The sequence below is a fragment of the Martes martes genome, assembly GCF_963455335.1.
Source record: "Martes martes genome assembly, chromosome: 15".
Lineage (NCBI taxonomy): Eukaryota > Metazoa > Chordata > Mammalia > Carnivora > Mustelidae > Martes > Martes martes.
The window spans coordinates 55,265,855-55,292,346 of record NC_137903.1 but is presented as its reverse complement, the minus strand read 5'-3'; the positions used below and the strand labels follow the sequence as shown (position 1 = coordinate 55,292,346).

Here is a 26,492-nt window from a genome sequence, read left to right as displayed (position 1 = left end):
TTCCCTTCCTGGTTACAACCACCAGACACTGTCTCTGTTTCTTGTTCCTGAAATCACTCCTCGGCTGTGGCAGGCACGATCAGTAACCCGCCCAACAGCTGCTTCAGCCCTTTCTTGCTGATAGAACCCCAAGGTTTCATTCGTTTGTACATCCACCTGGTCCAAGTGGATGGATCACGACTGCTCAGTCCCATCCTCTTGTCCAGTGACCTGTGACCCAGTTCTGGCCAAAGAGACGCAAGAGGAAGCTGCTAGAAAAAAGCTTCTGGGGAGATTTTCCTTAGTGATTGTGCCCCTCCCCCGTTCTTCCCACTTGCGAAGCTGCTGCAGAGGAAGGAAAGTCTGGAGCCCCTGCAGCCCTCTTGCCACCATGAGGGGACACAGCCGCAGCCGTGAAGAAAGCAGAGAGAGAAGATAGAAGAGCTGGAGTCCTTCATGACCTCCTAGAGACACCATCACCGATCCCAGAACAACCTCTCTCTAGTCTCTGGGTTTGCTATAATGAATCAGCCCCTCATTTAGTTCTTTACTCCAAGTGTGGTGTTATTTGCAGCTGAAACATTCATACACGCTGATTCACTGAATGTCACTGCTTTCCCAAATAATTAACCACACGTCATTGGAGCTCGATGACATCTGGGAGATGAGCTAGCTTTGCATCCCTTTGAAATAGAAGCAGCAGAGGCAGAGGCAGAGGCAGAACCAGGAGAACCTGGGTCTCCTTAGTCTTACCCCATGGCAGATGCCCCAACAGCCTGAAGACCAAGCCCCACCGCAAGGGACTCTGGTGGGCAACCACAGGGACAGAGTCTGTGAGGTGTGGGCAAGGGGGCAAAAAAGAAAGGCCGAGTGGGCTGGGCTTGGACAAGTCTGTGTCCAGAGACACGAGAGACACCACAGCCTGAGGAGGGCGAGATGTGTTTCCAGTTCGTTCTGTCGGGGCTCACGCGCACAACACACACAGGCAAACCCCCACCCACGCACACGCGCGTGCGCGCGCACACGTACATACCTTCACCCTGGGCTGCACTTCCCCGCCTCTGAAGCCTCTGGGATCTCCTGTTTCCCTCCTGGCCTGGCAGAGGGTCCTCTTCCGCTCACGGATGAGTGCTCTCTGTGGTTTGGGTTGCTTTCATGCCCTGTATTTGGGTCTACTTCACAATTTTTCTTGCCGCTGTGCTTGGACCAAAGATAGCGTGAGGAGAGGCTGGAAAGGAACTTCTGTACTCTGCAAAGCTGCCAAAGAGTGAACCAGGCTTAGCGAGGAGAGCGGCTAGCAGCTTAGTGCGGACGGCAGCGAGCTGACAGAGACGCTGGCGTGCTGCGGTTTCCTCAGAGCCTCCAGAAAGACCCTTCTCCCCCAGCGGCCCCCCCCAAGTCATGCTTCCTATGCCTGGGAAATAGGTGCTGAAATTCCACCATTTACAGTGTAAACATTCCGCAAAGTGCCCCATAGTATTCCTCAGGGTGGATGAATTCTTAGGATCCTTTCAGGAAGGTAGACATCAGGAGGGATGGGAGCCATGTGATGGTTATGTGTCAACATGACGGGGCTGCCCGGCGCCCAGACATTTGTCAAACAGCGTTCTAGGTGTTTTGGGGTGATATGGACACTTAAATTGGTGGACAGTGAGTGGAGCAGATTTCCCTTCATCCGATCAGCTGAAGTCCTAAATGGAATAAAAAAACTAACATCTCCCGAGCAAGAGAGAATTCTCGAGTCAACTGCTTTCAGACTTCGTCTGCAATATCTGCTCTTCCTGGCTCTACCACAGACGGTCTTTGGGCTGGAACATGTGCATATATCTATATCTATATCTATATCTATATCTATATCTATACCTATATCTATATATACATTCTATTAAATCCATTCCTTGGGAGACCTTGACTGATATGATACATATCATACATTGCTGGGTCGAGGGTAGCATCAGAAGATTCCTTTAGTTACACTGCAAGTCTGTCTTGCTGGCAGGGCACACATAGGGGACCAAGAGGGCAGTGGGGAAAGCTGCATCCTTCCAAGGGGAAAAGAAAGAGTTGGGGGAGGGAGAGGGCAGGAAGGAGGGTGGCAGGTGTGGCAGGCCACAGTGGAAGCCCTAAGCCATCAGGGTGAGGAGTGGACAGTTACATTATCAGGGGTCACAAATGGGTCGCTGGAGGTTCCTGAGGCAGAGAGAGGCATAATCCAAACACTAAATCTGGTGGCTGTGTGGGGAGGGACTGAATGAGGGGACTGATGTCAGGGACCCCAGGGAAGACACAGGGAAAGGCTGAGCGTGGGCATGGGGGGATGGGAGAAAAGTCATGAGAAAGGGACAAAGTAGAACCCAAGTGGCCAGGTCCCCAGGGACACAATGGGGGAATGCAGACTCCATGAAGGGAACCAAAAAGTGAGGCCGGGGAGCTGATTAGTGGGGAAGAACTAGTGAGTAGAAGGTGGTGGGAGGCCATTGGAGTGGAGATATTATGGCAATTATTGTTGGCCAACTACTCTCTAGCAGGCACCATGTTAAGCCCTTCTCATGTCTCATCCCATTTATTCCTCACAGCCTCCCACTGGGGAGATCCTATTATTATTCCCGTTTTACGGATGAGGAAACTAAGGCTCAGAGAAGTTAAGTACTTGCCAAGTTCTCACAGCTAATAAGAACCCTGTTTACTTACTCCAAACCTTCTAACTGCGTCTAGGCTCTGGCTCTTGGGAAGCAGTCAGAAGCTGGTCCATCATCCGGGGATGACAAGAAGGGTCTTAGGAGTATCTGGGACCTCCAAGGAAATCTGGAGGAGGAAATGGACAGGAGAACTAATCTTTATTGAATGCCCTTAGACAAGTCACTTAACTATCACCATCTGTCAGTGAGCCTTTCATCAGACCTCTAACAGCAACTTCCCCTTTCGCCGGGATTCAAGTGGGATCTGGAGCCGGTGTCGATGTCCCACCGACAGCTCGCTAACCACAGCACAGCCGCCCCTTACCTGAGCACGAAGGAGGCACCTTGCTCCTTCCACTTTCTAATTCAAGTCCCCAATTTCTGTTTTTTTCCTAACAAGAAGTTCCTTTCTGGTTGTGAATCTGGACAGCAGACGCGGGGAGGGGTGGTAGGGAGCAGTTTTGGGGGTCACCATAGTTTTCAGTTATTCCCGGGGGAGCTCCATCAGCAGTCTGGCATGGGGAGACACTGAGGAGACAAGAGAGCCTCAGGCCTTCCTGCTTCGAGTCTGTCTTCCTCACCCAGGTCTGCCTTCCCAGAGCCCAGCACACTTCGGATGCGTGACAAGTGTCTGCGGGATGAATGAAGGAATGAACAAATGTGAGATGAAAGGTGCCAAGGGCAGAGCCTGCCGGATGGAGGAACCTCCAGTCTCCCTGGCTGGCACCGCGGTGAGTCACGGGGCTCTCCACGCCTCCAAGGCAAAGCTCTGGAAACCTTCAGCTCTGACTCAAGCCCAGCTGGCACGGAGTGGGCTTCAGTCTGCCTGCCTCAGAGGTCACACCCTGGTTGCCCAATCCTGGGACCGGCGGCCTCGCCTCCAGTACCCAGTGCCCCCAGCCAGATCCAGGCTCTGACATTCTGCCGTTGTCCTATTTGGGCAAGACAGTGGGCTGGAGGCTCCCAGCAGGCAAGGACTTGGGCTCACCCCCTGCGTGCCCTCAGGGACAGGCTCACCGTTAGTGGTGGGGGCATGTCCAGGGGGAAAAGCGGCTCATTAAGCGCCAGCATCTTGAACACACAGCTGTCATTCAGGCCACACAGCAGTTCTGGGAGGCAGAGGAGGAAATGAATATGGGCCAAGAACTTAGGAGACTTCTTGAAGCTCCGTTAGTGGCAGAGAGCTTGGGGGGGTTCAAATCGAGTCTTCTCTTCTAAACGCCGTGTTCCTTCTAGCCACCCTAAAAACTCCAGTGGATCTGGGACCTGGATGGGGAAGCCATGGCGTCTCAGAGCCCCGGCGGTCTTAGCTCCCCCCAACCCAGTCTGAGTCGGGAAGGGCAACAACTCCTTTTAGGCCTTGAAGTGGCTCACTGACATGTCACTAAGACTGGGACTCTGTGGCCTCTCAGATGCCAGGATGGGCAAAGGGGATTTCTTCTGAGACCTAAAGGGCCTGGGTAGCATCTGGATCCCAAGGGTGAGCCTTCTGCTTCTACCCCCACACCCTTAGGGCCTCTTTCTCTTGCTAGGGCCTGGGGGCCCACAGCACACAGCCTGAGGTCAGGCCATGCCCACGCTCTGGAAGGACCCAGTGTGCCAGAGGTGAGAAGAAAGGCAAAGCCAAAGAACCTGGCAAGGGGAGACCATTGAACACTTGACCCTAAAGCAGGGCAAGCACGTGGACCGCCCCAGACTCCACCCGCGCGCCCGGGTATCTGAGAGGCCCCAGTCAGAGTCAGTCAACACCCGCTGAGTCTGCGCCTTGCCTTCCAGAGCGTGGCGCCCTGGAGCCTAACTGGACCTCTGTGAGAGCCCTTCCCTGTGAGCGTGACACACTGCAGAAGACTCTGATGGGCATCGAATGAGATGGTGGGTGCGCGTGAAGCACTCCCCAGCAAAGCCAACAAAAAGAAACGGAGAGAAAACATCCAATTAACGTCTGGAAACGGAACTGTTCTTATTTCTGGCTAGGTGTTGACGGTGCCGCCTCTGCTTAGTTGGATTTGGGTTAATATTCCCTCATATTTTCTCATTCTCTTTTTTAATTTGTACTTGAGTGACTGGCAAATGACAATGGACGTGAATTGCAGGTCTAGTATGTGCTAGATTCGTCCCTCTCAAAGTTTGTTCCCTGGACAGATTGTACCAGCAACTCCTAAAATGCATTTTATTTTATTTTTTTTAAAGATTTTATTTAGGGGGCGCCTGGGTGGCTCAATGGGTTAAGCCTCTGCCTTCGGCTCGGGTCATGATCTCAGGGTCCTGGGATCGAGCCCCACATCGGGCTCTCTGCTCAGCAGGGAGCCTGCTTCCTCCTCTCTCTATCTGCCTGCCTCTCTGCCTACATGTGATCTCTGTCAAATAAATAAAATCTTTGAAAAAAAAAAGATTTTATTTAGGTATTTGACAGACAGAGATCACAAGTAGGCAGAGGCAGGCAGAGAGAGAGGGGGAAGCAGGCTCCCAGCTGAGCAGAAGGATACATTTTAGAAATGCAAATTCTTTAGGGGCGCCCCAGACAAACCTATTCAGAAACTCTGGGTGGGGCCCAATGACTAGAATTTCCCTAGGTTCTCTGCTGATGCTCCTGCATGCTAAATCCACTGTCCCAAATGTTTTACATGAATGTCTCATTTAATTCCAAAAATGCCTTAGGAGATGGGAATTAATATCTCTGATGTACAGGTGAGAAATGAACTTCGGTGAAGTTAGTGCCTTGCCCCAGGTTGCACACTATCGCCCTTTGTCCTCACTACTACAATGCCTCCCAGAAGTGGGACAGTTTTGTTCCCAGTGGGTGTCCTAGGGGCAGGTGTGAGAGGCAGGAGTCACTGGTAAAGAGGGAACATTCTCCCGGGCTGATGAATAGCATAGCTGGGTATTTTTACATGGTGTGCCAGACCAACTGGACTGGGTTCTTTTATGAAAACGGGCCAATATTTAGTGCGAGGGCTGTCCTACTGAGCTGGCTTTCCAGAGGCGACGCTCCTAGTTTGCAGCGTGCCCAGAGCACCTGCCTTCTGCCAGTCGTGAGTTTCAGCAGCACTGAGACCTGTGGCCGACCTGTAGATAACACCATCAACGACGTACTGGACTCCCGCTGCAGGATCTAGAGGGTTTTCGATTTAGGCTCAGGGACAAAACTCACAATCAAGGGGTAGGAGTCTGGCCTGTCCAGCTCTAAAGTTCAAATTCCTTCCGTCATGCTTCCATTGTGAGAAGGCAGCTCTCAGAGGCAGGCAAATCTCGTCCTACCCTTGGCGCCCAGGCCCACTTGCCCTGTGGGGTCCTTGCACCGGGAGAAAGCCAGGGGCAGACCACCAGCGCAGGTGGGCCCAGCGCCAGGCGCCCAAGCCAGAGGAGCCCAAGGGCGCCCTGTCCGCGGCCACAAGATGGCGCTGTGGCTCAGGGGACTCGGGGGCAGGCCCGACACCCTCTGCAGGACCGAGGACCAGGACCCACCAGGTCAGGCCTGTCCCGCGAGGGGGATCCCCGGATCGCTGAAAGCGGTTGTGGAGGAGACTCCCCGCTCCTTCCTGCTCCCGGCCGCATTGGGGAGGCTGGACCCCGCGGAACAGGGACTCAGCAGGGGCTTCCAGGCAGGGAGCGCCCCCAGAGCCCAGCGGTTTCTCCCTCCCATCTTCCGCCCAGAGCGCCTCCCAGCCAGCCGGCCGGGCCCAGCCCACTGCCCTCCCACCATACACGTCATTTCAGCCCGGTCCCCATTTGAGGATTTTAAATATTGCAAAATTCAGCCTCAAAAATGATCTCTTCCCAAGTCAGTAACGTGGGAACAGCGTTGTATGGTGACAGATGGGGACTACAGTTATCACCGGGAGCCCCGAGTAATGTATGAACTTGTCGAGTTGCTGGGCTGTGCGCCTGAACCTGATATACCACAGATGTCAACTATACTTCAATATTTTAAAAAAATTTTAAAATCACAACGAAATGATCTCTTCACCTAAGGTACGCTCCAGCTTTAAAACCTAGCCGTTGAAGCTTCTTCTTTATATCAAAAATAAGTTACAAGTGGAGTCAGAGTCCTGTGCCTGCTGTTCCCTCTTTCCCAAAGTCTTTTCCCATCACTTAAGAAAAACATGCCCAGTATGTTTGTGCACACGCACACTCGATGAGGCAGAATTCTGAGTTCGAATCCTGGATCTGCATTAAAAGTTGTGTACCACCTAGCGAGTCCTTTAATCTCCCAAGGCTCACTTTTCTCATAGATGAGATGGGAATACTAAGGGCACCTGGGTGGCTCAGTTGGTCAAGCGTCTGCCTTGGGCTCAGGTCATGATTCCAGGGTCCTGGGACCGAGTCCCACATCGGGCTCCCTGCTCAGCGTGGAGCCTGCTCCTCCCTCTCCTTCCTGCTCACGCTCTCTATTGCTATCTGTCGCTCTCTTAAATAAACAAATAAAATCTTTTAAAAAAAGGATTAAAAAAAAAAGAAACCCAATAAACCATTGCCAGAATCAAGGCCATAAACATATCCATCACTTTCCAAAGTTTAAAAAAAAAAAAAAGAAAAAGAAGGAGGAGGAGGAGGAAGAGGAGGAAGAAGAGGGATGGGAATAATACCAGTGGATCGTTGGAAAAAATAAATCCATATAAACCATGGGGAATAGCACTTAGACATGTAGTAAGTGCTCAATAAATGTTACCGTTGTGATTTCCTTCCCACTAATACTTCCTGGTGTGTACTTATTAGTGGTGAGCACAGTCCCTTGGCATTCAGTCCAGGCAGCCTTGTGTTTCGGACCGATTTCATTTGGAATATCTTATGGCCGGGGCGGAGGGGGGAAGCTCTTTTATATATGTCTATGCTCAGAAGACCCAACTCCTCCCGCCGTGAGACCCCACAGACCTCCCGTCTGTGGTCCCCGCAGACCAGAGCCTCCAGCTGCCACTCTTCCTCCCTCTTGTCTTCTCCGGGTGGTGGGTGCTCGCAGAGACCAGCCATTGCAATGGCGGAGTGTCCCCCCTCTTTTCGGCTGTGGGGCAAGCGGTGCCCAGTTGTGAGTGGTAGAAGCTATAGCCTTGATTTTCCTCTAGGCCAGGGAGCCCCTTCTGCTCCCCAGGGCTGGGGGGATGTCTCGAGTGCGTAGGGAGCGGCGCCTACGCCCGTTTTATTTCCACCCAGTACCGGGGAGACCCTGTGTTCCGTGGCAAGGCCTGCAAGGGCGGGGGGAGGACTGTGGCTCCGGAGCGTCGGCCAGAGGAAGGTGGTGTGCGACTCTCACCTCTGCTGTGCCCGGTCATACCGGTGAACAGGTCAGTTGAAGACGTTTGTGTCTGGAGTTCTGTGGGGTTTCTATTTCTGTCTTTCCCGACTTCTGCATTTCTGAGAGCTGGGTGTTCCCTCACCATCTCTCTGTCTTTCACAAACCCGTGTCTGACAAAAAAAGGCTTCACGGGCAGGGCACAAGCCCTCCACATGTGTTGACTGACTGCCTGACAAACTGGCTCTGAGACCTCAACCAAGATCTTTCTAGAAGCCGCAGGCAGACCCATGGACCCACTAGATTCCATGGGGCGTCCCAGAGATCACTCCCTGTCAACAAAAAGCTACCCGCCTATGCAAATGAGAGCCTTGGAGGTGTGGGGAGCAGGGTTGGTAACCCGGGAGGAGAAAGGGCTTCTGGTTCATCTAGGAAGGCTTTCTGGTTTGGGAGGGTGTGTGTGCTGTGGACGCTGTAACTAAAACGGATGCAGTTTGACGAAAAGGAGAGAAGGGTGTGGTTTTAGGCCATAACCCATCCTTTCCTGGTTCAGGTCCTCACTTGAGTCATTCCAGAGTTCCCCTGCCAGCCCCTGGGAAGGTTCCAGTGCATGACATGTCTCAGGAAGCTAGCGAGGTTCCTAGAAAACCACCCACAGAGAGCAGATCTACCATCTCCACCCCCAAATCTTTCTTAGAAATCCTACCTGCAGCGAGGAAGGAACAGATCGGAGGTCAGGGATTAAGCAATAAGCAAATACTGGGTTTGGGGCACCCCCGTAATAGAAATCTGGTTTTGGTCAGAGCCACTTGCTGGCACCTACTCCCTGGGGGAGGCCACAGGACAGATGTGGGTTGAGCCCGGCGGGGAAGGGGGCGTTTGAGGGGCTCTCCGACGTCATGATCTCTGGCTCAGCTGGCAGAGTGGGGCCGGCTCGGCCAGCTGCTCTCCGAAGCGCTCGCCTTCCTGTTTTCCTCTTGGGACGTTGAGAGGGAAATCTAAACCGTGTGTCTCCGATTCATTACTGTGAACTCATCAAGTTGGTGTTTGGCAAGAGTCCTTGGATGTTTCCGAAAGAGCTTTTGGTTTGGTTTCGTTTGTTTTTGTAGTGTTTTTCCTTTGAAATAGGAGGTCCGTTTTTGCCGAGAGTAAAACGACAAACTAGATTGGAGGTTGGATCGGAACATAAGGAGAAATTTAGAAATTATCCTTTTGTTTCTCTATTTTTGACTGTGCAATACAAAGTAAGTAAGAGCTAACATTTAACCTTGCAGATCGGGTCCTATTATTACCATCCCCCAGCTACAAAGAACAAAACTAAGGCCAGAAGAGTTAAGCGAAACGCCCAAGTCCGAAGAAGCGGGAAGTGGTGACCTGATACACCCACACGGTGCCGAGGACCCACGATGATACTTTGGGGGACTTAGAAAAATGTTTCAATTTCTTAATTTCTTTAATTTTTAATTAAACTCAGAAGGAAAAATGAATTTTTAGATCTGAAGATAATGTTTTAATACATCAAAGAAATATGTTCATCTTGGGGCACTTGGTGGCTCAGTCGGCCAAGCCACTGCCTTTGGTACAGGCCATGACCTCAGGGTTCCGGGATCGAGTCCAGTTCAGGTTCATTGCTCAGTGGGGGCCTGCTTCTCTCTCTTTCTCCCTCTGCCCCTCCCCCCATCTCTCTCGCTCAACTAAATAAATAAATAATCTCAAAAAAATATATATTTGTTTTTATACCAGCATGGCCATGTAAGTTGTAATTATTTTAGAAGCAGCCCTCGAGCCGGGTGCCAGGTGGAATTAGAACACAACAGTGGCAGCCGGGGTTGGAACTGCCCAAGTGAGCTGATCGCTGGGTCCAAAGTGACTCAGACACCACCTTACCCCCTCCCTGGGGGAGCCAGGCACGCATCTGAAGTTCAACAAAGTACTACCCGGTCTGCTCGGGGAACGTTGCCAGAGGTTTCATGAAGGAATCGGTTCTGCGCAAAGAGGCTTAAACGCGAAAGGAGAGAAATGGGAAAGTGGCAGCATCGGTGGGAATGGGGACGTCACTCGTATGGGGAAACTGAGGCAGCTGAGAGGTCGTGTTGGTCATCAGAAGACATTCAGTTCCAAAACTACTTTTCAACATTTTTCTTATACGTTTCACATCCGGGACTCGTATTTAATGACTAACCTCCATCAGTAGTACTGAAGGCCTAACTGCTGCTTAAACTCACAAATGATTCTCTTACGTAACAGGAGGAAATACAGGACCTCTGTTTTGTTCGTAGTTCTCTCCTGTTAGATATTAACTCATATTCATTCGTTAGTAGTTAGTGTCCACCAGTTATTAGCAAATTGTCCTAAAGTTCATAAGAAACCTTCTCACTTCCTTATTTTTGCATCGTAGTGACATACTAAGGTTTGCAGGTTTCCATGGGGCCGACTGGTGGTTTACAAACAGGGCTCCTCAGAGATAGAGCTTGGTAAAGATGCCCAGAGCTGGGGGCTTGGGGCCTTTCTGCCTGCTTTCACCTGAATATTAGAATGATAGATTGATAGATAGATCGGTAGCCAAGGACTTCCACTAAATAAGAATAGCTTCCACGTACACCACGTGCTCTCTGTGCCCGGCCCTGTTCCCAGCGCCTCATACGCATTAGCTCCCTTGATTCGCACAATAACCCTATGTGATGAGTACTGCCCTTACCCCCATTTGACAGATCAAGAAACAGAGGCCAGAGAGGTCCACTACCTTGCCACGGTCATAGCACAAGATCTGAATCCAGTCTTGCTCTGTGTGTTTCCCACTCGCCCTGAGGCCTCTGCGTCTGCCATGTTGCAGCCCGCTGGTTAGGGATGTTGCTGGGCCTCAGGTCCCCAGTGCCACCCTCCAGTGGGCCTCTCAGCCTCATTCTGGTCCGTGCTGTTTGGAAGCTGCAGGTGGCACCTTGTGCTGTGTGCAGGGCTAATCGAGAATGTAAACCCCAAGGAAGACCCAGGGCCCGAGGGCCCACAGGAGCACGCAGCGGGCCTTCCTCACAGCGGACAAAGCGCAGGCAAACCGAGCCTGTGAGGGAGTGTCAGGGCTGTATCTTACTAACACTACTAACTCATAACTTACTGTATCTTACTAACACTAATAACTTACCAACACTAAGAACTCATAACTTACCGTATCTTACTAACGCTAATAATTACTGTGACCGACGGCATTTACGGCCAGTTGCTAGACCTTTCACACTCATGATCTTATTTAACCCTCAAAGCAGCTGAGCGGGCAGGTATTATGAGTCTCTCTGTCCAGGGGACACTGAGCCCTCGGGCAGGTTGAGTGACTCCCCAGAGGGCACGGCTAGCTCCCCCGGACCTTCTACCAGGCCATAGTACCTCTGCTGCCTACGTGGCCACCACCCATACCCACCAAACCCATTTGTGCAGAAGTTCCTCCGTGAGCGTTCTCGGGATCTTTCTCTGCTTCTGTTCCTGCCTCCGACGGTCAGTTCCTCGAAAAGGTGAAAAGTTCTATTCACCAGCTCTCTTTGTGTACCCCCCTCCCCAGTGCCAAGGGTCCCACAGGAAGTTCTGGGTAAGTTGAACTCTAGTGAGATGCTCCAACTTCATGGCTCTGCTTGCATCAGCACCTGGCATCTCTGGTCAAAATGCAGAATTAGGGGCACCTGGGTGGCTCAGTCGTTAAGCCTTTGCCTTCGGCTCAGGTCATGATCTCAGGGTCCTGGGATCGAGCCCTGTATCCGGCTGCTTGCTCAACGGGGAGTCAGCTTCTCCCCCTCTCTCTGCCTACTTGTGCTCTCTCTATCTCTCTGTCGAGTAAATAAATTTTTTTTAAAAAATGGGAAATGAAGGACCCAGCCTCAAATCTAGTTTTCTGATCCTTTATCCCTCCCCCAAACCACTTACTTGGGGAGACAGGCATAAAGCATATATCTACCCAAATGCCCCCAAAATGTCCCTACAGGTGAGTGTCTAAGACCCAGCCATTTAAATCATCACGCAAATGAGGTGGCAGCCTGTGAGGTGGCCAGAGCCGTCTCTGCTCACACCCAGAGGGAACGCAAATACTGCCGGGCCAGCCTCAGTGCCCCCAGCTCACCCCTGGCCTGATGACTCAGGGAGAAACCGTGCAGCAATTTACTCAGCAGCCTCTCGATTTCCCTGCCCGTCCTCCCGCACCCGCACCTGCATCTGGCGTAGACGGGGAGAGGGGGTAATAAATGGGCTGTTCCCAGCTGTCACGGCTGGGCAGCGAAAATGCCCGCTCAGCCTGATTCATGAAAACACACTCCCCTACCTCTGAGTGATCCCTGGGCGTGCAGGGGTGCAAGGGGGCAACTGGGGCTGGGCCCAGCTTTGGTCTTGGGAAAGCGTCATTCATCTGTGTGGAGCACAGATTGTGACAACGGAGCACCAAAGTTTCCTTTTCCGCCATCTACAAAGACATGAATTTCTAAGCAAATGAATTCTATGATTAGTTTGTGTCTTCAGTGCATCCATGGTGTGCACTCGGTGAGGACTGGAGAAATAACTAAAGATGGTCCCTGGTGACAAGAAAAAAATGGGTAAGATAATCCGTTGTAGCATCTTCGCCTATGAGAGAGAATCAGGCATTTCCAAGCCGTCCCAAGGCCCCGTAGCTCAGCAGGAAAACAGACCCGTGACTCGCAATGTTTCCCTCTTTGCTGGAGCAGATCCGTGGGACCTCCTTCCTCAACCGTCTGTCCCTCCACTCACTAAACATGCATCTGTTTGAAAGAAGCAAAAGCCATTGAACTTTATTTAAGACAGAGGCTCGGCAGCCCTCCGATCTCCCGGGGCAGGATCTGCAGTTTAACGAGATCCCCAGTCTCTTCCGGCGCCCACGGAAGTTCCAGAAGCCGGGCTGGGTTGGGTTACATCTTCACGGGCAGTGACTTCCCTTGCAGAGTTTTGCTCTGCTCCAATGATGCTACCAGGGGCTGGTCATCTCTGAACAGGTGCTGCATTTGGGGGTGGTGGGGCAGCCAGTTCTGGGGCTCGCTGAGGAGTGGGGGGGCAGGAAGAGAACAACCCAAGGCACGGGGGGACAGAGCACAAGGTGGGCTGTGTGCACCATGACCTCGGCTGCCGGCCTGTAGGTGGGGAGGAGCAATGAGGGGAAGAAGCCCAGAAAGTAGATTCTCCCAGGGGGCAGTGGGCAGCAGGGAGGTGGGGTCCGTCCGCACCCCATGAGGGGAAGCATCTGTCTTCAGTACAGGTGGCGCGCATGGAAGAGAAAAACCCCTTCAGGATCAGCACAGGGATCCAGGGGGTCTCTCCTTCAGCCCAGCCCCTAGTGGGGAGGGGTAGGGCTGTTGGCTGGGGCTAGGGAAAGGTCAAAGGCCAAGCCAGGCTGAGAGAGAGCTGGGTCAAGGCCCAGTTCATCCCTCCTGGAGTGTCTGCTCCTGGTCTGCACTAAGACTAGGAGAGAAACAGGCAGTGCTGCACAGGCAGGGAGAGAAGCCTGGGCTTCTGAGCCTCCGGCTGCAAAGCGGAGAAAGACAAAGGCGGATCAAGGCTGGCTCTGGGTTGAGACCACCCATGCCACCTGCTGCACGGGCAAATGTGTGTCATTTTCTTGGGACAAACCCTGAGCCCATAAGATGAGCACAGGCAACAGCCACACCCCTTGACTCCCCTAATAAGGTGGCATTCCTCCCCCTCAGCATTTCTCAGACAGAAGGCACACGCGGGCTTCCTGAGTCCCCCAGCCTGCAAGGATGTATACTGAGGGCTGTGAGCTCCCTGTTGAATTTCTCTTTCTTAACCGTAATAGATGGAGGCAGCCCTCACAAAGCCTTTCACAGTCTCCCCTCTCTCACCCCTTTAATGCACTTGGCGTAGCTGGGAGGTTTCAACGGTCAAACCACCAGCTTTAAGCGACCGCTGGGGTAAACTTCTATCCAGTCTACCAGTTCCTTTGGAAGGTCTTCTCTACTCTAACGCGGTAGCTGAGTTGAAACCTCAACCTTACATCTTGCGTATGTGTCACAGGGAAAAGAAATCAACTAGGAAGGCCCTCAGTGTTGATCAATATTGCTTCTGTAAATAAGAGACATCGGTTCTTGGGATACGATGCAGCGGTTAAGAAGAATGAGGTCTGTCTCAGTGTGTGAGCGTGAGATGGTGTCCAAGAGGTATCTAGTATTGTATTATTTGTGCCTAAAAGGAGAGGGAAAGATGTCCACATAGATGTCTTTATGCAGAGGATATTTCTGGATGTATGTACTAGAAACCAGATTGTCCACTGCTTTTAAGTAAGGGGCTTTGAAGCTTAGAGCTGGAGAGGGAAGACTTAGTTTTTACTGCACACCATTCAGTAGTGCTGAATTTCTGTGTGTGTGTGTGTGTGTGCGTGTGTGTGCACATGGATTTTCTGTATATATATAATATATAAACATATATAAAGACATATCTAATGTATATATGTGTATATGTATCCCCATTACATTTTCAACTCCCAAAGAATACAGTCATTTAAAATGGTGATTAGGAAGATTAATGTAACAACACGGAAAATTTTATGACATAATGTTAAGTGAAAAGGGCAAGATTCAAAGTCATTATGTGCATTCCGATTTCAATCATATGAAGATAAGGAGATGAACAAAATTTAAGAGCAGTTTTATTCTAGTGCTGGAATTCTCCATACTTATAAAAATCAACAATAAAGTGGAGGCATAATTTATATACAATATAATACATATCACTTATAAGTGCACATTTGGATGAAATATAACTATCACTACAATCGAGTTACAGAATATTTCCATCATCCCAAAAAGGTTCCTTGTACCCCATCCCAATTTGTCCGGGGATCAGTCCCACAATCCATGATGTGCTTTCTGTCACTATAAATTAGACTTGACTTTTCTAGAGTTTCATAAACATGGAATCTTTAGCGTGCACTCTTTGTGTCCTGGCTTTTCTTTTACTCAGCATATTGCTTGTATCCATCCTCCCCTTCTTCCTTAGTAACCGAACCCTCAGTAAAAGATTATACCTCCTAACCCTCCTTGAAACTAGATGTGACCATAGGATAAAATTATGGTCAAAGAAACTAATTAAAAGGGTCTTCCGGGGATGCCTGGGTGGCTCAGTTGGTTAAGCAGCTGCCTTCGGCTCAGGTCATAATCCCGGCGTCCTGGGATGGAGTCCCATATCGGGCTCCTTGCTCGGCAGGGAGCCTGCTTCTCCCTCTGCCTGCCACTCTGTCTGCTTGTGCTCACTCTCGTTCCTCTCTCTCTCTCTGACAAATAAATAAATAAATAAATAAATCTTTAAAAAAAAAAAAGGGTCTTCCAGAAAGTCTATGTAAAAGTGAGAGACAGATACCCACTTTCTTTTCTTCCCCTTTCTATAGCTGTTGGCCTGGAATATGGACCTGATGAATGGTGCTCCAGCCGCCATCTTGGAATATGAAATGACATTAAAGAAAAGGAGCCTGGGTCTTTGATGCCACAATGGCACTGCCATACCAGTTTGACTGCCTTCCCCTTAAGCAGCTTTTACATGGAAAAAATACATATCTTGTTCGAGCACAAATATTTTGGGCCCTTCTGCTAAATTTGTGGTTGAAACTAACTCTAAATGTACCATAAGTCTTCAAGCACAAATTAATGTTTTAAAACATTATGCAAATGTTTGATTAAACATTAATTTTAATTTTAAAAGTGAACCTTTATACCAAAATCTTACAAAAGTGGTTCAAGAAAAACACCACAGACCACTCTTTCTCATGAACATAGTTGCAAAAATTCCTTTTTTTCAAAAAAGATTTTAATTATTTATTTGACAGAGAGAGACACAGCAAGAGAGGGAACACAGCAGGGGGAGTGGAAGAGGGAGAAGCAGGTTCACCGCTGAGCAGGGAGCCCAATGCGGGGCTCGATCCCAGGACCGCAGGATCACAACCGGAGCCGAAAGCAGACGCTCAGCGACTGAGCCACCCAGGCAACCCAAAAATTCTTAACAAAATGTTCGTAAATTGAATCCAGCAATATACAAAAAGAATGATGTACCATGACCAAATGGAATATATCCCAAGAATGAAAGTTTGATTTGACATTCAAGAATAAGTTAATGTAGTTGACCGTTTTAACAGAAAAAAAGATTTTTAAAAATCAAACCATCGGGGCGCCTGGGTGGCTCAGTGGGTTAAGCCTCTGCCTTTGGCTCAGATCATGCTCTCAGGGTCCTGGGATCGAGCCCTGCATCGGGGTCTCTGCTCAGCAGGGAGTCTGCTTCCCCCCCTCTCTCTGCCTGCTTGTGATCTCTCTCTCTGTCAAATAAATAAATAAAATCTTAAAAAAAACATCAAACCATCATCTCAGTAGATGCCGGAAAAAAACATTTGAAAAAATTCAGTATTTCCTCATGACTAAAAACTGTCAGCAAAGTAAAAATAGAAGTGAACTTCTCAACTTGATAGAGGGTAATTCGGGAAAAACAGAAAACAAAAAACCCTACAGCTAGCAATATACTTAATGATGAAAGACTAAATGCTTTCCCCCGATGTAGGAAACAATGAAATGATGACTACTTTTTTTTTTTTTTTAATAGAGAGAGAGTACACTCACAAGCGCACAAACAGGCAGAGTAATGATAACTACTTTTAACTCGCCTATTAAATATTGTGCTGGAGTCCTCAGCCAATGTAAAAAAGAAGAATTAAAAGGCACAAAATTTGGAAAGCAAAAAGTAAAACTTTCTCTACTTACAGGCAACATGATTATCTACATAGAAAATCCCAAGGAATCAGAAAAATAAAATCCAACTAGAATTAACAAGTAAATTTAGCAAGGTTAAAGAATACAAGATCAGGGCACCTGGGTGGTTCAGTCGTTAATCGGCTGCCTTCAGCTTAGGTCATGATCTCAGGGTCCTGGGATGGAGCCCTGCATCAGGCTCTCTGCTCAGCGGGGAGTCTGCGTCTCCCTCTCCCACCTCTCCCCCTGCTTGTGTTCCCTCTCACTGTGTGTCTCTCTGTCAAATAAATAAATATAATCTTTAAAAAAACACAAAATCAATATACAAAAACCAGCAACAAACAATTGGGAAACCAGAATCTTATAAATTCCATTTCCAGAAACATCAGAGAGCAGACAAGACTTAGGGGGAAATTTAATGGAAGGTGTGCAAGACCTTTCTGTTGAATATTATAAAACATGGGATTTATAAAAACATTACATATAAGCAGGGAGAAATTAAAGAATGCTTAAACAAATGAATAGATAGATCACCAACATGGATTGGAATACTCAGTTTTTTCAAGATGTTTAATCTCCCCAAATGGAATCACAGATTCAGCACAATCCTACTTGAACACAGCTGTGGTTTACAGACATTGACAAGTTGATTATAAATTTATACAGAATTTTTAAGATAATACAATGAATCTAAAATCGAATAAAACAAAAGCAAAGCCGTCACCGAGGCGGCGGCGGCGAAGAAGGAAGAAGGGCTCGGATCAGCTAATCCAGAAGCTCCTCAAGGGAGGCTGAGCTGGTAGTTAAGCACTTATCAGGTGCGGGTAGATAAGTACCGATCAGGTGAGACATTCATGAAAGGCATTGATTTACTTAGGTTTTCCTGATCATGAGGAACTAAAATTCATCCCATTTCGTTAAATGGAGGACTTACCTAGAAAATTAAGTCTCCCAGGAATCCTTAGAGACACCCCGTGGATTCTGAGCCTGGAGGGCAGTCCTGGATCCAAAGCTCCTCTTCCGGCCTCAGCCGCTGAACCCCCTAAATCTTTAATGTCATCTCCTGTCTGTGTCCATCCCCTCTCGGCGCCTGCTGTCATCTGCTTTAGTCTCTCTACACCTCCGGGAAAGAAGCTAGAAGGATAGGTTAAAACCAGATGCCAAAGGCTTCGTCTGCCCAGGCAGGCTGGTTTTTATCATTGTAGCCACTAAAGGTTTTTATACGAGAGAAAGAACTGATCGGATTGGGCTCTGGAGCAGATAATTCCATTGGTGTGTGGAGGAGATGAGAGGCAGGAGGTCCGGGAAGAAAGTATCGCAAGGAAGAGAGAATGAAGCTCAAAACCGACGGAACTCAGTGAATGTGGGATTTGGGTCTTAGCAAGATACAGCCTACTCCGGTCAAAAATGTTTCTATCTCCTTAGGAGACAGAGGGAAGGAGGGTTCACGCATCTGCATTTTGCAACAACCCCCAGTTGATCCTGGTTGAGAACGACTAGTCCAGATCGGGTGGCGTTTCTAGGGATGGAGTGAGAACAGAGAGAAGACAGGGATGGGCGGGGGCACCGCTGGCCCCGGGGGAAGCAGGCGTCCAGGTCACTGGAGCTTCTCGCTGAGGAAGCTGGGTGGGTGACGACTGCATTTGCTAGGCCTTGAGAGCCCAAGGGCAGACCCGGGTTGTACACGGGACTGGAGGTGAGGGAGGTGGACAGGGTGACTTCTGCACGTCCCACAGAGAGCCTAGGAAGTCGGGCGCCCTGAGCGGACCCAGCAGGCTGGGCCAGAGACGGGCCGACTCCCGCCAGCCCTTGAGCTTTGCGTCCCTGGGGCAGGCCCTGCTGGCCAGAAAGGTGCTCGCTGGGCGTTCGTCAGTCAGTTGGATAGACTCTGAGCCTCGGACTCCGAGCACGTCCGAGGCAACGTTCGCCAGGCTCTTGCTGTGGTGGTTGCCGCGTTATTTAGCGTGGACTTCGTTAGCCCTTTGATTTAGAATATGCTGGAAGAGTTTCACCAGCGAATCCGACAGGTTCCAGGATTCCACTCTGATGGTTCATCTGAAGAGACTTTAATAAAGGGGCAGTGGGCAGGAATGGGGGGATCGGACAAGGAAGTGGAGGCCCCCAAGGGATTTCAACGGCGGGAAGCTGTTCCATGTCCTCGGCCCGAGGGGCCGGAGGGAGAGGCCAGTGCTGCTGAGGCCCAGGGACAATGAGCTGTGGAGGAAGGGCTGCTCGTGCAGGAGAAGCTACAGTCACAGAGGAAGCAGCCACTGCCAGAGGGAAGGTTCCAAGTCAGAGGGACAGGCCAGAAACAGCCTGGCCCGCGCCTCCCTGCTCTCACACTCCAGTCTCCTACTGGTACCTCCGCTGGGTGACCGCCAGCGCGGAGCCGGCCATCGGGAGAGCCCGGGCCGAAGGCCAGGGGAGCGGCCTGCAGACACCGAGAGGCAGGGAAGGGTGGAGAACGGATCAGGTGCAGACGCTGAGGCGCAAACTTCGAGACGCACCGGCACGACCACGTCCCCCCACCGCGCAGCCTGTGCGAGGCAGCGGCTCGGTAAGTCTGTGGAAGGACAGCGAAACCACATCACAGGAAGTCAAGATGCTTGGATTCGGACAGGCCGACCCTCCCGCACGCCGACTGCCCTCAGGGGCGCCCTGCTGGCATCCTGGCCTTGACTGCCTCAGCTCTGAAAGCGCATTTGCACCACGTGACTTCCAAGGCCTTCCAACACGGCGTCCCTTGACCTCTTGCTCTCTCGCCCTGCAGACGGGGCTGGGCGCTGGGGCCCCGCTCCCGGGGCCGCCCCCCCCCCACCCCGTGCCCACTGGGCCCTGAGCCCGACCGAGGGCAGCGCCGGGGAGGGCTCCTGGGGCCGGCCGGCCTCCGGAACTACACAGCGTGCTCCTCTCTTCCAGCGAAGCCCTGCGACCTGCAGAGTCAACCAGGGACTTTCTCAAACGTATTTTCTGCTGTGATGAGGTACATTCAAAAAGAAAGAAGAGTGGATTCATCTCCAGAAAGCAGCAGCTCACAGACCCGTGCGCCGAGCTCCAGGTCCTATACCCCTGCTCAGTTCCTGATAACTGAAGACGAAACTTGAACAGCAAAAGGGAAGTCTCCTGGCTCCTACAGGGTATCAAATCCTGTTTCTACCCAGTTTCAGTTCTTAAAGACGCAGGAATCCATATTTTCTCACCCAGGATGCTGGAAGGCCAAGAATGTTCAGTGACCACCAGCCACCTTTGTTGGGCCCCCGGGGGTGAGCCGGGGGGAGGGGGGCGTGACATGGAAGCGGGCCACAGAGCCTTTCCCAAGCCAGGCTTGGAAAGGGCGTCTGCCTCTTTGTGAAACGCATCATCAATTTTCTCCTTCTTCATCTAAAGAAGCGGTCTGGGCAAGTGCACAGATTTGCTCAGCCCGATCTGGGGCCCAGCGAGCCTCTGATGCTTTTACTTTCCTAGCCTCCTGCGGGGGCCCAGATGACTCATCATTTTCTTTTGGAGGTGGGAAGTTCTATGCACCCTGGCTTCAGGTTCACCCCAAGAGTGGCCTCGGGGAGCCGCCCACTCCCCTGTTGAGCCTCTGCTGGAGAATAGCCCAAGATTCAATGTATTGGGGTCCCGCTGCCTTCCAAGCAATGACGTTCAGTTCAGTTATGTGGTTGTTTTGTGGGCTCTGTGGTTTATTAGAGAGGATGGGGTGGCGTGGGGCGGGGGGAAAGACAGAGCAATATCAAAAAGAAAAGGTGCCACAGGTGTTAGGGAGGGTGCCCACGCATATGAAAATACACAAGAAAGAAAACAAGGGGATGTGTCCACCGACAGAGAAGACGGGAAATTGTTTCCACAATGATTCTCTTTAGGACCAAGAAATTTTTTCACCGAAGTTAGATAACAGAACAAGCAGTAACAATCGAATGGGATGTGGGCTCTGACTCACATCCAGAGTCCAGGAAAGCCCCTCAATCAACTTTGTAGGATCACAGAAGATTGCTGGAGAAAATCACATTTCGTGGTGATGTAAAGGATGGTCAGGAGTTTGAGTTAACAGTAAGGAGGACGAACAGCAAATCGGAGAACCTGATTCAGGATGATGGAGCCCAGGACAGCAAAACAGGAGAAATGGTCCCAGAGACAATGCCCCTTGGAGATGACACACTCAGTGTCAATCAATATACTGCCTGGCTTTCTTGGACTCTGTCCTCATGGGGAGAACATCGCCCAACAACACTAGGGTCATTGGGTCCTGTTTAAAAATAAGGGCAGGGGCCCCTGGGTGGCTCAGTGGGTTAAAGCCTCTGCCTTCAGCTCAGGTCATGATCCCAGGGTCCTGGGATGGAGCCCCACATTGGGCTTTCTGCTCAGCAGGGAGCCTGCTTCCTCCTCTCTCTCTCTCTCTCTCTCTCTCTCTCTGCCTGCCTTTCTGCCTACTTGTGATCTCTGTCTGTCAAATAAATAAATAAAATCTTAAAAAAAAAATAAGTGCAAACAAAGGCAAAGTCAGGGCCCTTGTTCAGATATGAAATGAACAGGGGTTAAAATTTTTACTTATTAGAGATTAAATAAGATCATAAAGATTAACGGTTGTTAATTGCTGGGGAAGCTGAGCACTTATGTAGCCCGTTCAAAAGAGAATGCAAAGAACCACCATATTTATAGATTTGGAATATTGAGCTGAACACGCCCATGGAAGCATGACTGGTTTCTCAAGGAGGAGGGAGGGAGAAAAGTAAACTGACTTCGAGGAACAGGACATCATTTGCATGTCTAGAGATGAGAATCAGTGTGCGTTGTTACCAATCAGCTATAATTTACAGAGTTGTAAAATGGCTCAAAGACGTCGAAAGGCTGTAATTAGATAACGTCAGGAATGTCCTCACGACAATACCTAGTTTTCCCTTGAGCTTTTCCCCTCCAAGACTGATCTGCTCAATTCCTCTTTTTCCCCTCCAGACCAGAGCCACTGGTGCGATTCCCGTATCCACCTGCGTGCACGTGATAAGTCCAATACCCCTAAGCAAATCTTAAAGACTTAAAAAATAGTGTTGTACAGCAAATAAAAATATAGTGACTATTTCCAGCATTTAAATTGAAGAAAGCAACGGAGAGTCTTGTTTCGTGTGTGTTCTCTGCCCCACACCTACACCTTCATCGTCATCAACCTATTGTGCTTTCGACATTATCGCTACAAGATCTTTATGAAGCAACTTCACTGCCGACTTACAGGAATCCCTAATTTAAAGCAGGCAGAATGACCCAGATGAAGAATTATAGGAACGAAGGAAGTAGGTTAGGTGCATGCCCTTAAATGGGGAAATAACACTGAGAAATTCACATGGCAAAGGAAGTAAGATTAAATGATGGGGGTGTGGAATGGGGGTGAGGGCTTACATGGAATGAGGACTACGGAAGAAGTAACCATTCATTCCATCACTCTCTCAGACGGGGATTTCAGTGCTTACCATGTGCTAACAACCATGGTAAACAACCAGGGATATATGGATGAATAACGCGATCCCTGTCCTCTAGTTATTTACGATCTAAGTAGGAATATTACTGGCTCAGACCAGATGGAGAAAATCATTCTCTCTCCCCTCCTCAAACGGGAAAAGGTCTAGAGGTGGGATTTCAGAAGTTATTTGTTAAGGTGATTCTCTAAGATATGTGCTTGTGTTGAGGGTTATCTGTCCCTTGCTGGTCCTTGTTCCCCCCAACCCCGACACACACACACACACACACACACACACACAAAATGGATACTTAGCTACTAATCATTTAAACAATAGCTAATTCAGGGGTGCCTGGGTGGCTCAGTTGCTAAGCCTCTGCCTTCAGCTCAGGTCATGATTCCAGGGTCCTGGGATCGAGCCCCATCGAGCCCCACGTCAGGCTCCCTGCTTGGTGGCAAGCCTGCTTCTCCCTCTCCCAATCCCTCTGCTCGTGTTCCCTCTCTCGCTGTGTCACTCTCTGTCAAATAAATAAACAAAATCTTAAAAAACAAATAAACAGCTAATTCACAAATTAGTAACAACTAATCATTCATAGTTTTATTTTTAAATAAGTGTTTTGTTATTTACTTCTATAAATAAATGTATTGGTTTGGTACAATCAATCAGTTATTAGAGTGAGTAAGTAATTACTAATAAAGTTTAGTAATCATTGATAATTAGCAAACTCAACCACAATAGTTCATGAACTACTGCAAGGTACATTCACTGGTTCTTTCCATTCTTCTACCGCGGGATGCTGGCCCCCACTGGTGCTCCTCCAACTCTCTAACTTTCTCAATTTCAGAAAGTACTGCCTGGCAGATTGCGCCTCCTGTGGGTTTGTGACATTTGGGAAGGTACTTTTTTGCCTTGCCGCTAGTCTAGAGGAAAGATCGCAAGGACCTCCACGAATGCCGGGATGCTCGGGAAACACTGCCACTTTCCAGACCCCGGGCAAGGACCCTTGCTCTGTCCATGAGCGAGGGACCGAGACAGAGACAGAGCAGAGGACGGCTTCAGAGCTGAGCAGAGGCTGATGCCCCGCACACGGCCACTGAGAACTTAGACCCACTCAAGAAAGGTCTCGATAATGGATGGATAGATAAGTAGCAGGTTTTTTAGGGAAATCAGGGAAGTTCCAGTTCCATCTTTGGCCTTTCAGGATGGTGTCTTAGAATGCAAACACTGGACTGTCCCTCACACTTTCCTCAGCATCGTGGTCGGAATTCTGGGCTAGTGGCCTTTGGTCTGATCTTGGATGACATTTCTGACCTTGTCAAGAATATCGGACCCCAAAAGGTCACGCTAGAACACCCAGAAGAGCAGGTGAGCTGCCCCCAGGGCCAGAGTCAGCCCTGAACACCGCTCCAGATTTAAGACACGAGTTCTTCAAACATGCCACACCAAGTGCATCGGCACCTGCTAAATGCAGACTTTCAGAGTGGGTCATGCTACTGGTGATGATGCCTATGGTGGCAGACAAGAACCCAAAGATCTCCTTTGGTCCCAAATAGATAAGTGGGGGCAATCTCACCAAGAAGGTCCATTTCCAAGTGGGCAAGGCAGGAAAGATCCCTCGACTCCAAGCGTGGAGTGGTTCGCAAACATTCTGGCCTTGGCCAGCACCACTCCCCCGCCTCGAGTTACAGGTCATTATTAGGGGGCTTCCAGCTGCGCAACCCCCTGGGGATTCAGCATCACTTGCCCAGGAGCAGGAATGCTTTTGGTTCAGAGCTCAGGATCCCCACCGCCCTCCCCATCCTCCTTCCTTCTTTCCCGCTCCCTCTTTTCCCCCTTCCCTTCCCTCCTCTCCCCTTCCTCCTCTCCATTTTCCCTTCTTTCTGCTCCCCGGCTTTCCTTTATAAGCCTTCCTGCCGTGGCATGGATGACCCTGCCAGGACTTCCCAGATATCGTGGGAAGGAAGATGTGTCCATGAGATTGAGGGCCGCCCCCTTGTCTTCTAGCTCCTGCTAGGACAGAACTCACAGCCCTGGTAAGTACAACCCGGACCGTGGAAACCCTAGTGTTGATGGGAAAGAAGAGAGGGGCTTTTGGGTCTCGCTTTCCTGTCCATTACTGTCATCATTCTCAACCAAGGTTTGGGGCCCAAACTGGGGCCTGATTCATTGATGGAAACCCCAGGCTTCAAGGCTGGGCTGCAGCAACACAGGGAGGGGTTGCGGACAGGAAGTGGGGTGGCCACGTGGGTGTGAAGGAAGGGTTTCCTCCCTCCGACACTTTCTATGCTGAAGGGGCCTTTCTCAGCCTGCCTCCCTTCCCCCCACCAGCCCAACACACACCGTCACTGGGGGACTCGATTCAGATGTGGGGCTCCAGGCCGCGCACGCAGCCACCGTGTGAATACAACCGAGTGAATCCAATCCCCGGCAACTTACCGACTTGCCTTGTCCCTCCTGGAATAATACAGTAGTTCCTCAAGTTTATATACAATTTTTGTTTCTTCGGAGTGGGGGTCTGGGGAACTGAGCTGCCCCAGTGGGGAGGTTGATCAGGACGTTCTTAGCAGCCAGGGTCAGTGAACGTTTGGTTTTCAAAACTCTTGTCGCAATAGCCAGTTATCCCGGAGGGGACTCGGACCCCAGCCCCATGATGCGCTACCCTGAGCTTCCCTGGCTGGGGCTGCTTGACGTCACATGTACTGCTCTGACATCAGATGTGGGGGCGGCTCCACCTTCGTGAATCCGCGGCTCGGGGGGAAGGCCCCCGTGCTTAGCAGCTAGTTGGAATCAAGGCCTTGTTAGCAGATAAAGCCATTAGCCTGTCGGAGCCAAGTGACCGGATCCGGGGGTATTTGGGAGGCTCAACTGAAGGGCTTGGTGAATTATTCTGGGAGCACAGGGGTTCCAGCTGTGATGCCAGGTGGGGGCAGACCCCTTTCTCAGACCAGCGGGAAAGATCGAGAAACATCTTTGAAGGGAAGACGATGCGATCGTGAGTACGGCTGGGAACGTGTCGAGTGGGTTATGATTGTGTGATGTTCTCTCGGAGACGTGGGAAGGGCCCCTGAATATACCGGCCGTCGTTCTGGGTCCGGATGCAGGAATTATCAGTTCGGGGATAGATGGGAGATGGAGGCCCCAAGAAGAGGAGCCCCTTTCTGCTGTGAAGCAGCAGGTAGAGACACGGAAGGAAACGCAGAAGCTAGTGTTGTAATCTGCGGGACGAAAGGAAGACCAGACCTGAAGTGTGGCCATTAGATTTGGCAGCCAGAGCTGACTGGGGACCTGCAGGAGGACAGTTTCAGTGACGGGGAGGGAGCAAAGCTAGATCTTCTTCTGCCAGAGACTGACAGGTAGTCCCCAAATCTGATTTGTCCCCCACTGAAGACATGGCCGAATTTCACTCCGCAACGTCCCGGGTCGCTCAGTGAGGCCGAGCGATTGAGACTGGCCATGGCTGTGGGCGGAAATGGTATGAGAGAGATCTGCTCCCCACCATTCTCCCTGGGCCCCTTGTCCTGAGTCTCCTGGCCAGAGGAGAGGAGCCAGGGGGCCCCAAGGCCTTGGGGGCACAGAGCAACTCCATGGAAGGAGATGGTCTCTGAATCATGGTGCAGAGCCAGGGGACTCAGGCCAGGGAGGCCAGCAGGCGCAGACACTCTGGGGTTCGCAGTGGAACCGGGGAGCAGCCGGCCAGACACGGTGCCACAGATCCACAGAGCGGATCAGCGGGCAGTCCCGCTGGAGGACTGTGCAGGCCAGGACCGCCGGAAGTCCCACGGGGCCTGCCTGAGACCCGGCCAGCACGGAAGGTGCTCCCTGCAGGGACAGACGGTGTTGGAGGTGAGAGACGGCAGCTTCCAAACACCTGCTGGTACAGGCACACACTCTATGTGTTCATACTCACAGCCACGTTGGCTCTGGGACCCTGGCTCTGAGTCTACCGCTCAGGAATGGGCTGGTCACCGGCACTGTGGTGGTCCCGGCCAGCCTTGTGAGGTGCTGACACGAGGTCACGCCACGTAGAGACCCCAGGTCCTGCCCTGAGTCACCTCCTGCGACATGGCTTCAGCTTGATGGTGGTGGACTGGGAGTCATGTCAGACCCTCCGCGGTTCCGACCTAGTTCTGCTCCTCGCTCTCGGGGGACCTTGGGCAAGGCCTTTCCCCCACTGCCTCAGAGCCCCTTGTCTGCAAAGTGCACGAATCAGGCCGGATGATTATGATTTATAACATGTCTCTTACGAAGAAATGCCACCATTCCCCTTAACAGCCGCATCCGGGAAGCTCTGGCCTGGTTCTGCAGGTGCCTGGGTCTCTAACGGCAGATTCCAATGCCTCTGACCAGGGAAACCTTGCAGCCTGCAGCTGGTGTGAGTTACAAGAGACCCTCCCACGAAAGGCCTGGGGGGCAGGAGACACTT

The 26,492-nt window shown here is 50.8% G+C and overlaps 1 protein-coding gene across 1 annotated transcript in view; it reads right to left on the bottom strand.

Moving 5' to 3' along the window:
* Nucleotides 1-26,492, bottom strand: part of LOC308356155 (kinetochore-associated protein NSL1 homolog) — a gene marked incomplete at its 3' end in the record, with an annotated part of 431,182 nt that overhangs the window by 327,227 nt on the left and 77,463 nt on the right. The window lies entirely within an intron of this gene.